Genomic DNA, 12,177 nt, shown 5'->3' with positions numbered 1-12,177 from the left:
TCATCTTCTAATGGAAACCTCTGTTTCCCCCAATTATTGACACTTTCTCTGTGGAGAGCCCATAATAGCTTGTTCATACCTCTCATAGGGTAGTTAAAACATTGTTTACATGTCCTCAGCTTGTGGAGAGGAATCATGTTTTGTTATATTGATACTTGGTGGCCTCGGTTTCTAATGCAGACTGTCATAGAGTAGGCATTCAATAGCATGGGTTATAGAAGCTATTAAAAAAAGATTCAATTTTGAAATAAGATGTCATTGATATAAATGAGGGCTTCTCAGGTGGCGCAGTGGTAAAGAATCTGCCTGCCAATGCAGGAGATGCAGGTTTGATCCCTGGGTCATGAAGATGCCCTGGAATAGGAAAAGGCAACCCACTCCAGTATGCTTGCCTGGAGAATCCCATGGACAGACTGGTGGGCATGGGATGGCAAAGACTCAGACCTGACTGAGAAACTGAGCATGCATGCACAAGATAAATGAAAATTTTCTGCACAGCATACTCTCAACACTGAGAGAGTAAACCTGTACGTGAGGAATGAATCTAAGGCTCATGGGAACATCCCAGGAGTGGATAAATGTGGACAGATAAGCAAGTTAGCCTGCCCCGATTGCCTGTCTGCTTTCAAATTGTAACTCACAGATGTAGTTACTCCATCTACTGACATCCTAGAAAGCAAGTTTTATCCCAGTTCCTGACTCTGAGATCCTCATACAGTTCACTTCCCCAAGACCTGCGGTGGAGGAAAGGGCTCCTCCGTGTTGTAGCCTGAATGACACTGCGAGGCTGACCCTCCCACTGCAGATGCCCTGGTTGCCCAGACCAGCGGCACCACCTGCTGTCTCAGCGGCAGCCTGGGGGCAGGGGGCCATGCGCCAGCCACCCAAGCAAGGCAGCAGGACAGCCAGGAGAGGAGCCCCAGCTGCGGGGTCGGTTTTCCCTCATTAACACTGGGTCAACGTGACTGCTATTTCAAATGGCTCCTCTTTAATTAAATGGATGCCAGCTTCTGCGTCTTGCTCTGTTCTAGGAATTTTCAATCTGCTACCAAAGGCAAAGAAAGAGAGAAAAAAATTAATCTGATGAGCCCTTTTGCTTGGTTTTAACTTCCAAGGGAAGCTTTATTCAGACGAAACACTTCAACATTTTAAACAAAAGTTAAAACCATGCATTCAATTGATTCAGCAAATATGGAATTTATTGGGCCTTGGCCTGATGAAGGTTGTCTTAGTGGCTGGAGGAGACTGGTAACACAAGATGAGCATGTTCCTTGCCCTCTTGGAGTTTATAGTCTGGGATTTTATTGGGGGGTGGGAGAATAAATAAAAAATAAATGTGCAATATAAGAATAAGTGCTAGGGAGTCCAGCCTGGCACTCTAAGATGACCTAGAGGAATGAGATGGGGGGACGGGAGGGAAGCTCAAGAGGGAAGGGATATATTAATACGTATAATTATGGCTGATTTGCATTGTTGTACGGCAGAAACTAGGGCTTCCCCGGTGGCTCAGTGGTAAAGAAATCATCTGCTAATGCAGGAAACTTGGGATTGATCCCTGGGTTGGGAGATCCCCTGGAGAATGGAATAGCAACCCACTCCAGTATTCTTGCCTGGAGAATTTCATGGACAGAGGAGCCTGGCAGGCTTCAGTCCATGGGGTCCCATAGTGTCGGACACTACTAAAAGCCTAAGCATAGCACAGCACAGCAGAAATTAACATAACATTCTAAAGCAATTTTCCTGATTAAAAATAAATTTAGACACCAAAAACCTTTTATACTGGGCTTTAGCCAATTAACAATGTTGTGATAGTTCCAAGTGAACAGTGAAGGGACACAGCTTTAAAAATGAAAGATGAATAAAATGTTTAAAAAGAATGAAAACTTGGGGGATTTAGTCTCAAAAAATAAATTTAGAAAAAAAGACTAAGTGTTATGAAGAAAAATAGAGCAGAGGAAATGCATAGAGAGCCCACAGGGGTAGATGGAAGATGCTCTTTAAGCCAGCGTGGTCCCACAACTCCACTGCAATGAAAAGCCCTTTGTGTCAAGATCAAATAAAGCAAGGGAATAAGCCAGGAAAGTCTCTGTGAGCATTCCAGGCAATGAGAAGAGAAAGGCCTGGGGAAGTGGAGCCTGGAGTGTTCAAGGAACAGTGAGAGGGCCAATGTGGCTTCATCTGAGACGGAGGAGATGAACTGGAGAGGCGGGCAGGGGCCAGCTCACTTAAAGATTTGCGGCTGGAGTCAAGGTTTTAGCGAGGGTCTAAATTACTATGACACTTGTGACAGGGCTTTAATTAGGGCCATGCTCAACATTCCTTCCTTCTCTTGAGGCAAGACAATAAATTAGCCAATCTAGAAGGAATAAAACCAAGAAAGTTATTCCTGGTGCCAATTGTTCTGTTATTTGTTATGCTATCTGTTTTTTAAAAGTAATTACCTTGTTAAAACAACTCATTTATTTACCCCCAAAGGACTTTGAAAAAACTGAAGTTAAATGGGTATGAGTGTTTTTACAAAGCTGGGGGGAAATTACTTAGCCTGTGGTAGAAGAGATTTTGCCAATGCCCTTGTGAAATCCTTTGAATTTCCAGGGAATGCAGTCATGTTTTTAGATTTTTTGATTAAACCTTAGAAGATGATCTATTTTTTACATATGAGAACATTGTGACTTTTGCAAAAGTCATTCATGTCATGGTGGCTGTTCCAATCAGATTTTGGCAACACTTCAGTATGTGGAGTGGACCTGGGAGCCAGATATACCCAGACTGACAATCAAGTCATATTCCTTCTGCCACTCTGAGTCTCAATTTCCCCAAATTGTTTGATATTAGAATCAAATGTCTAGTGCCTGGAACACCGCATGCACTTTAATCTAGCATCTGCATTTCTTTAGTACCAATCATTATACCTCATGAAGTTGGGCAAAGAAAACACTGCTGTACTTCTCCTCTGCAGAATATCCCCCAAGGCCACAGCATATTTTGTTTTTTCCATTAATTTTTTGCTTTCTGGCACCATCCCTCTTGGAAGCCAAGTCAGTGTAGGAAAACCTCACCTTTCACCCCGAATATAACAACCTTCACACTGGAACAGGCCATTGATGTTATCAGGACCTCTGTCACACCATGTATACAACAAACAAGTGGATCCCAAACCTATTTGGCAAGATTTTAATACGTATTCTGGGTCCTCCTATTCTATCCCACAAGGCAGCATGCTGCTACATTTTGATTTGAAAGATGCTTCTACATATGTAAATTCACTCCTATTGATGGATCAGCCACTTAATCTCAAAATATGTCACATAAGTGCTCTCTGGTTCCAGGATCCATAGTAGCAATTTATAACTCGAAGTAAGAAAATAGTACCACCTAGCAGATATTTGTCTCTGGCTTTTTATGTGACAAAATCCTCTGGGATCTTTATTGTTGTTTCAAGATTCTAAGCTCCCAAGGAAGCATCTTTGAACAGCCACAAACTTGCTGATGTAAGGAAGTATTCTTGAGGTTGTTCTTCCAGATTTCACGAATCATTAAAGATCTGAGATAAACCCAACAGACAATTTTATTCACTTGCTTCAATTCATTGTTGCCATTATGTAAAAATGGCCCATCTTACAAAGGATACAGAGCTATCTGCCTCTTTGGTCATGAGCTTCTCCAGACTAGAGGCTCAGCCCTGAACTGGGCTGTAATATTAAATTTTGGCATTGCTCCTAGGTCTATTCTTGTCACAACTCATAAATCATTTTTAGTTTATTAAAATTTAAAACACATATATAAAGAATTGAGTATAAAAATTTCACGTAGACAGTAGAAATTTCTTAACAATGTCATTGTGTAAAATCCATTTGCTCTGTGGTGATTCAAAAGAATGGGATGGATGGGGTGGGAGGGAGGACCAAGAGGGAGGAGATATATGTCTACATATGTCTGATGCCTGATGGCTCAGTGGTAAAGAATCTCCCTGCCAATGCAGGAGACATGAGTCTGATCCCTGGGTCAGGAAGATCCCTTGGAGAAATTAATGGCCACCCAACCCACCATTCTTGCCTGCAAAATCCCATGAACAAAGGAGCGTGGCGGGTTACAATCCATGGGGTCCCAAAAGAGTAGAATACGACTTAGTGTTTAAACAACAGCAACAATGACTAATTCACTTTGTTGGACAGCAGAAAACAACACAATATCGTAAAGCATCTATGCCTCAATTTTTTTTTAAAATGTGACAAGTGCAAAAACAAACAAACAAAAAAGATCAGTTGCTATCTCCTATGGACTTTGGTGCTTTATTTCTAAGCAGGGTTGCTCAGAGGGAATTTATTTCAGAATCAAATTTTCTGGACTTCAAAAGACTCCATGAGAATATTGGAGGTATTGAGGAATATATTTTCCTGCCTTCCCCAATGGGTTCTAAGAAACCAGCAGACTGGTTACAGCTGTATTGAAGGAAACAGGTCAGAAAAAAGAGTTAGAAATTCACTGTGACATCACTGAGAAATAGGAAAGTAACCCTTTTCATTATCATCTTTTTCCCTCTTCTTTGATTAGAATTCTTTTCATCTCCTCTGAAACTTCCACTTGCTTCTATGCTTTCAAAACTCATGTCTACTGTATCTTACGTGTAACTTCACCACATTTCTCACTGTTACTAAATTGAACAGAGAATGTTTTTTTCAATGTCTCCATTTACAGATTCAAGCTTTGACCTTTCTCTTTTATAGCAATATCTGGTATTATATACTAGATATTAATAGTAACCACTGTTATGATTCATCTATAAGAAACAATAGCCTACTTGGCTGAAAAATTTCCCACCTTCATGATGAAATATTTTATATTTCTCTTTTCCCATGAAAAGGAGATAGTAAATATGTTTGAATAGACATATGCCTATTCAATGTGGACAATTATACCACTGACAAAAGTACTTGAATACATTTTGAGATAAAGTTTTAGCAAGTATTTCCTGTTTGGTCCAGTAGATGAAGCATGAGATTTAAATCAGGATTTAAAGAAATTTTCCCCAGATGTTTTACTTCCAAAAGAAACATTTGAATACTAACAATTCACTTTCTTCTTTGGCTCTCCATTGTCACCAAACCCGCTTACTGTCTTATGCTTAATATTTATAGGGCTATATTTAGATAAAAGCTAGAAAATAAATGAGATTTAAAACAAACATATCATTGCATTGTACATACACATAAGGAAATGTCCTAAATATCATTAATGACCAGGCTCCTTTCTTCCCATACCACATTTTTTCCCATCAGCTTCCTATTTCATGCTCATTATTTGATGGGATAATTATAAAATACTTATAGTAATATGTATGTTACAGGTATCCCAAGAGACATGAAGCAGCAAATCTGTGCTTTTTCATAAATGAAAAAAAAAAGAAATTAAAAAATCTAAAAAAGTGGTTTCCAAAGAACGAACCCTGAACTGGTAGTATTAACATTACTAGAAACTTATCAAAATGCAGATTATCAACCCTCCATTTCATAGAAACTAAATCAGAAACTCAACAGTTGGCCCAGCAATTTACGTTTTAACAAGCTCTCCAGGTGATTCTGATGCAGCTGAAAATTTGAGAACCACTGACAAAGCATTGTTTGTTTGTTTTTCTTTCAATTAGAATTAGGGAATTTTTCCTTACCTTTATTCATACCTGGAAGTCTTTAAAAAGTCCTATTTCATGAGTAAGACCAAAGTAATAGACTTGCTATGCAAGTGGTCCAGAGATAAGTGTGGTAGTCATCTATCAGTATAAAAAATTTCAGTTGAGCCTGGGTTTGTAAGTCAGAGAGGAAAATGAAGATTTCATCATTAAAAAAAAGAAAAATAAAAATGCAAAAACAAGTGCATTTGTAGAAGTCAAAATGCCATTATTTAGATACTACTTAAAGGACCATCTGGGCTTCCCCAGTGGTTCAGCAGTAAAGAATCTACCTGCCATTCAGGAGACATGGGTTCAGTCCCTGGGTCAGGAAGATCCCCTGGAGGAGGAAATGACAACCCACTCCAGTATTCTTGTCGAGAAAATCCCATGGACAGAGAAGCATAGTGGGCTATAATCCATGGGGTCACAAAGAGTCAGATAGGACTTAGTGACTAAACAATAGCAACAAAGAGCTGGTTACTCAGTGGTTAGAGCATGGAGCTGATAAATGCTACTTACATTTTCATAACTATTCCAAAATGAAACAAAAATTTCACCTAGGCAAATAAAGAGAATATCACTTAAAAGATGGATGGTTAGCAGAATTCAGGCTCCTGTAATATTTGTTCATGACTCCAAAGAATAGATTAGACTATATAGTAAAAGGAACTTGGAAGAAGTAATTAAAATCACTAACCAGCTGACATGAAAATAGGGAGATGTCCAGGTGGATCTAACCTAATCATATGAGCCCTTAAAATTACAGATCTTTCTCCATTTGGTAGCAGAAGAGGAAGTCAGAGAGTCAAAGTAGGAGAAAGATTTGACCTACTACTATTGGCTTAAAAACAAACAGGGCTATAGAAATGGGCAGAATTGAGGGCAGAAGGAGAAGAGGGTGTCAGAGGATGAGATGACTGGATGGCATCATTGACACAATGGACATGAACTTGGGCAAACTTTGGGAGATAGGGAGGGACAGAAAGGCCTGGCATGCTGCATTCCATGGGGTCACAAAGAGTTGGACATGACTGAGTTACTGAAAAACAATATAGAAATGAGGACCTCAGTCCTACAACGGGATTCTGAAAACCACTGAGTGAACTTGGAAGCAGATTATTCCCCATAGGGCCTCCAGGTAAGGGCCCAGGGTGGCTGGCACTTTGATTTCAGCACTCGGAAGATGCTGAGCTTAGAGAACCTAGCTAAGCCATGCTGCACCCAGATTCTGACTTCTTGGACTAGAAAATAAAGAATGGATGTTGATTTAAGCTGCTAAATTTGTGATAATTTGTTATGGCAGCAACAGCAAACAAATACTGCTGGTTAACTTAAAGTGCTGTCACAAGTCACCCACACTTTGCAATGACCCTTCTTCCTCTTTTGTTGGCAAAAGAACCACTTGGCAATTTAGCATTCAGAACATGAGGTCTTCACTAGTGAGCTTTTGTAATATTCAGAATATCTGAACTATCCCTTTGGCTTCCTAAAGGCAGTCACACCTTCAGTACATTTGTCTTGAGGGCACACTCACTCCCCTTGTAGGCTAGACAGCAGCATCTAATATTCATACATCAATCTCTAGAAACTAGAAAGAGGTGCCTCTCTTTTTTCTTTGCTCTCCTCCTTCAGAGCAATCTTTCTATGTAAAGGAAACTTTGTTCATGGGTTCAGAGAAGGGCTACAGCTAGCCCCATTGCCATTTCTCGATGGGCTTTAATCTGTGACATGTTGTCAAGCCCTAGCATTTAAAGCAAAATAGGGTCTTTCAAATGTGAGTTCAGTTCAGGGTGACCCATGTAGCGAAGTCCCTAAGCCCTTGATGAAGTCAGAGTCACAAGGAGAATTGGAACAAAAGTGACAAGTGGTGTTCTGGTTGTTAGGGCTGCTATATGGGACTTCCCAGGTGGTGCTAGTGGTAAAGAACCTGCCTGCCAATGCAGGAGACATAAGAGATGTAGGTTCAATCCCTGGGTCGGGAAGATCCTCTGGAGAAGGGCACAACAATCCACTCCAGTATTCTGACCTGGAGAATCTGGTTGCAGAGTCGGACATGGCTGAAGCAACTTGGCACACACAGGCTGCTATAACAAAGCACCACAGACTGCGTGGATTAAACTATAGGGATTTGTTTCCTCATGGTTCTGGAGGCTAGGAGTCTAAAATCGGTGTGGCAGCAGGGTTAGTATTTTCTGAAGGTCTTGTAGGTGGCCATCTTCCCCTATGTCTTTCCCTAATTTTCCTCTTCTCATAAAAACATCAGTCATATAGGATTAGGGCTCACTCCAAAGATGTCATTTATTCTTCACTATTTTCTTAAATACACTGTCTCAAAATATAGTCACATTCCATGGTATTGGGAGCTAGGACTTCAATTCATGATTTGTGGGTGAGGTGGAGACAGGGACACAATTCATCCCATAACAGGTGGCATTAAGTTATCACTCCAGGAGCGTAGCCTCTTCTGTTCATGGCTACTGATGATCCTTCCAGACAAAGCATCAGAAACTTTCTCAGTTTTGTCAAGGGGCTCCAGAAGAGGTTTGTCTTTTTTGTACAAAAAGGGTAATCTCCATATTTGCAAAAATTAGGTAATAGGAAGCTATAGACCGTATTAAAGCAAAGTCTACTGTTACAAAGTCCAGTGACCTTTCTATTGTGTTGTATCATTAGTACTGTTTACCATGGAAGGCTTCTCAAGAAACCATTCGCATTCTGTTTATATCATAGTTACTGAGACATTCATTAAATTAGAAAAACATTAGCATTTATCCATTTGACTCTTTCTCTTGTGTTCTCTCTATGCTTCCTGAAGTATCCATACAATGGAGACGATCCAATTTTATTTTATTTCATTTCATGTATTTCACTGAACATAAAAGCTAATTAAATAATCCCTGACATCAACTGCTTTTCTGTGGCAGACATTGTAACTGAGTGGTCTCCATGAGTTATATCATTTAACTGTGATCCTGTGATCCTGTGAGCTAAATGCTATGGTTATTCCAATGTCACCCGTGGGTACTGAGGCTTAGTGATTCCGAATATTGCCAAAAGTCACACACCAGTATGTAACAGAGCAGGTTCTATCAAGATGTATCCAACTGCCTTTCTGATGGTTGGTTTCAAAAAGGCAACAGGCAAAACTTGTGTCATCACAGAATGAAGAAAAGTGGCATCATCATTCCTAAGTTCCAATATATAATGAAAAAAATGCATGGGCAAGAGAGAACTCATGAATCGTATTGCTGTAAATATAAACTCTGGCCGTTAACGTGTCCTTACAAAGTTTGAATGTTTCTGCATGTTAAACAGTTTATGGACTTGTAGAGCTCTTTCTATTTCATACCAAATTATAAGATTCCCTATACATAAGGTATATATAATTTAAATATAACTATATAACTCACATAACTCATATAGCTCACATAACTAAAATGAAAGTAAGATTAAAATATAATTTTCGGACAAGTGTCAAACTACCCTAGTACTCAGGTCAACATCATTACCATAATGGAATACCTACTTCTTTGTGCTCGAGCATGCTCAGTCCTGTTCAACTCTTTGCGACCCCATGGACTGTAGCCCACCAGTCTCCTCTGTCCACGGAATTCTCCAGGCAAGAATACTGGAGTGGGTTGCCATTTCCTCCTCCAGAGGATATTCCTGACCCAGGGACTGAACCCACATCTCCTGCGTTTCCTGCATTGCTGGTGGATTCTTTACCACTGAGCCATTGGGGAAGCCCCTACCTACTTCTGAAAAAACATTAAAAAGGAACGGGCATTTTCAAGAAGAAAAACATAAACAAGTACTACCTTGAAGAAAACAAACAGACATACATTGAAAGCAAACCTAGACCAGCTCTTCCCCGGGAATGAAAGTTAATCAGTAATGCATACTTATAAGTTTCTTGCTAGGAAAAACAAAAAATTCATATTTGAATGACTCTACAAATTTCTGTTGATCTATCCAAGTAAACTATTACCACTTCCTAGTAACATTTTTAGTTTTCCAGCAGACTGTTAAGAGCAGCTATTCTTTTTCTTGTCAAGCCTTGAATTGAAACAACCTCATCTACAACTTCAGTGCCATGACCAGGATGCCAGTTTCACTTCTGGACAGACTGTGGAGAGACACAGTGCCCTCTGCTGGTTAAAACCCCAAGTCACAGCATAAATAAATACCCTTTGTAAAAAGTGAAATCAAGAATCCACTATCCCACATGCAGGCCAGCAAAGAGACAGAGGTAAAGAACAGACTTTTGGACTCAGTAGGAGAAGGAGAGGGTGGGATGATTTGAGAGAATAGCATTGAAACATATACATTACTCTATGCAAAATAGATAATGAGTGCACATTTGATAGATGATGCAAGGCACCCAAAGTCTGTAACAACCTGGAGGGATAGGGTGGGGAGGGAGGTGAGAGGGGGGTTCAGGATGGAGGGGACACATGCATACCTGTAACCCATTTATACTGATATATACCAAAAACCATCACAATATTGTAAAGTAATTAACCTGCAATTCAAATAAATTAATTAATTTTTTAAAACAAGAATCCAGATAAACATGCGCTTCAAAAATTTTCCACTGGTAGATCTGCACTAAAGGAATGTTAAGGGCAATTTTGAGAGCATAGAAAAATTATATCAGATTGAAACTTGAATCTATACGAAAGAATGGAGAACACCAAAAATGGTAAACGAGAATAAATATAAAAGTGTCCTCACTTTTAACTTGAAGATAGTCTTAAGCATAGACCACAGGCACATGAAAAGATGTTCAGCATCAATAATCATCAGGGAAATGAAATTCAAAGCCACAATGAAATACCGCTTCACACTCATCAGAATGGCTATGATCAAAAGAATACAATGGAAACATATACACTACAATGTGTAAAATAGGCAGCCAGTGGGAATCTGCCCTATGACTCAGGAAACTCAAACCAAGGCCCTGTAACAGCCTAGAAGGGGGGCATGGAGTGGGAGGTGGGAGGGAGTTTCAAGAGGGAGGAGACATGTATGCCTGTGGCTGATTCATGCTGATGGATGACAGAAACCAACACAATATTATAAAGCAATTATCCTTCAATTAAAAAGGAAAAAAAAAAAACACAACAAATTTTGGCAAGGATATGGAGAAAAGGGAATCCTCGTATACTGTTGGTACGAATGTAAATTGGTGCAGCTACTGTGAAAAACAGTATGAAATTTTCTCAAAAAACTAAAAGTAGTAGAACTACCACAAAACACGGCAATTTGACTCCTGGGTATATATCCAAAACAAAAAACAAAAACAGTAATTTGAAAAGATATATGCATCCCAATGTTCATAGCAGCATTATTTACAATTGTCATGGCATGGAAGCAATCTAAATGAACACTGACAGGTAAATGGACAAAGATGCGGCATACACACACACACACACAATGGAATATGACACAGTCATAAAAAGAATGAAATACAACGTAATAGGAGAAAAAGCACCTGAATAGATGCAGAAACACTATTTGACAAAATACAACACACATACATAATAATGATAATAAACTCTCAGCAAACAAGGAATTTACTCAACCCAATAACAGGATTCTGAAAAGCTTATAGCAAACATCGTATTAATGGCGAAAACAATGTGCTTTTCCCATGAGACCAGAAGAAGGGAAGGATGTTTTTTAAGGAATTTATATTTTGTACCCTCTGACTACTTCAACATTGTACTGTAAGTTCTAATAAGTACAAAAATGTAAGACATATAGCTGTCTATTTACAAACAACATATTCATCTGTGCAGAAAGTCCTGAGGAATAACCTAAAAAGATAATAAGTAAATTTAACAAGGATTCAGGATAAAAGAAAATATATATAAATATAAACTGTATTTATGTAGCTAGAAATGAACAACTAGGAAAATAAAAAAATTATACCAATACACTATCCAAAAATATGAAATAATTAGGGAAAAAATCTTCCACAAGAAATATAAGACCTGCACACTGGAAACTATAAAACATTGCCAAAAAAATTAAAGGACACAAACATGAATTATAATCAAATGTTGATATATGTGGATACATTGACCATTAAAAATAAAAACTTCTATTCAATAAAAGCTGCTAAGAAATGAAAAGAGATGCTACAAAATAAATACAAAGTTCTTAAAAATAGCAACACATACACACACACAAAATTTACACTGTCCAAAAGGTTTGAAAAACACTTTACAAAAGAAGATAAATGGCCAATAAGCACACAAAAAAGATGTTTATTGTTGACTCACGTTACATAAACTGACAGCTGCTGCTGCTAAGTCGCTTCAGTCGTGTCCGACTCTGTGCGACCCCATAGACGGCAGCCCACCAGGCTCCCCCATCCCTGAGATTCTCCAGGCAAGAACACTGGAGTGGGTTGCCATTTCCTTCTCCAATGCATGAAAGTGAAAAGGGAAAGTGAAGTCGCTCAGTCGTGTCTGACTCTTCTCGACCCCTTGGACTGCAGCCTA

This window comes from Dama dama, chromosome 31, assembly GCF_033118175.1.
Source record: "Dama dama isolate Ldn47 chromosome 31, ASM3311817v1, whole genome shotgun sequence".
Taxonomy (NCBI): domain Eukaryota; kingdom Metazoa; phylum Chordata; class Mammalia; order Artiodactyla; family Cervidae; genus Dama; species Dama dama.
This window is presented reverse-complemented; position numbering follows the sequence as displayed.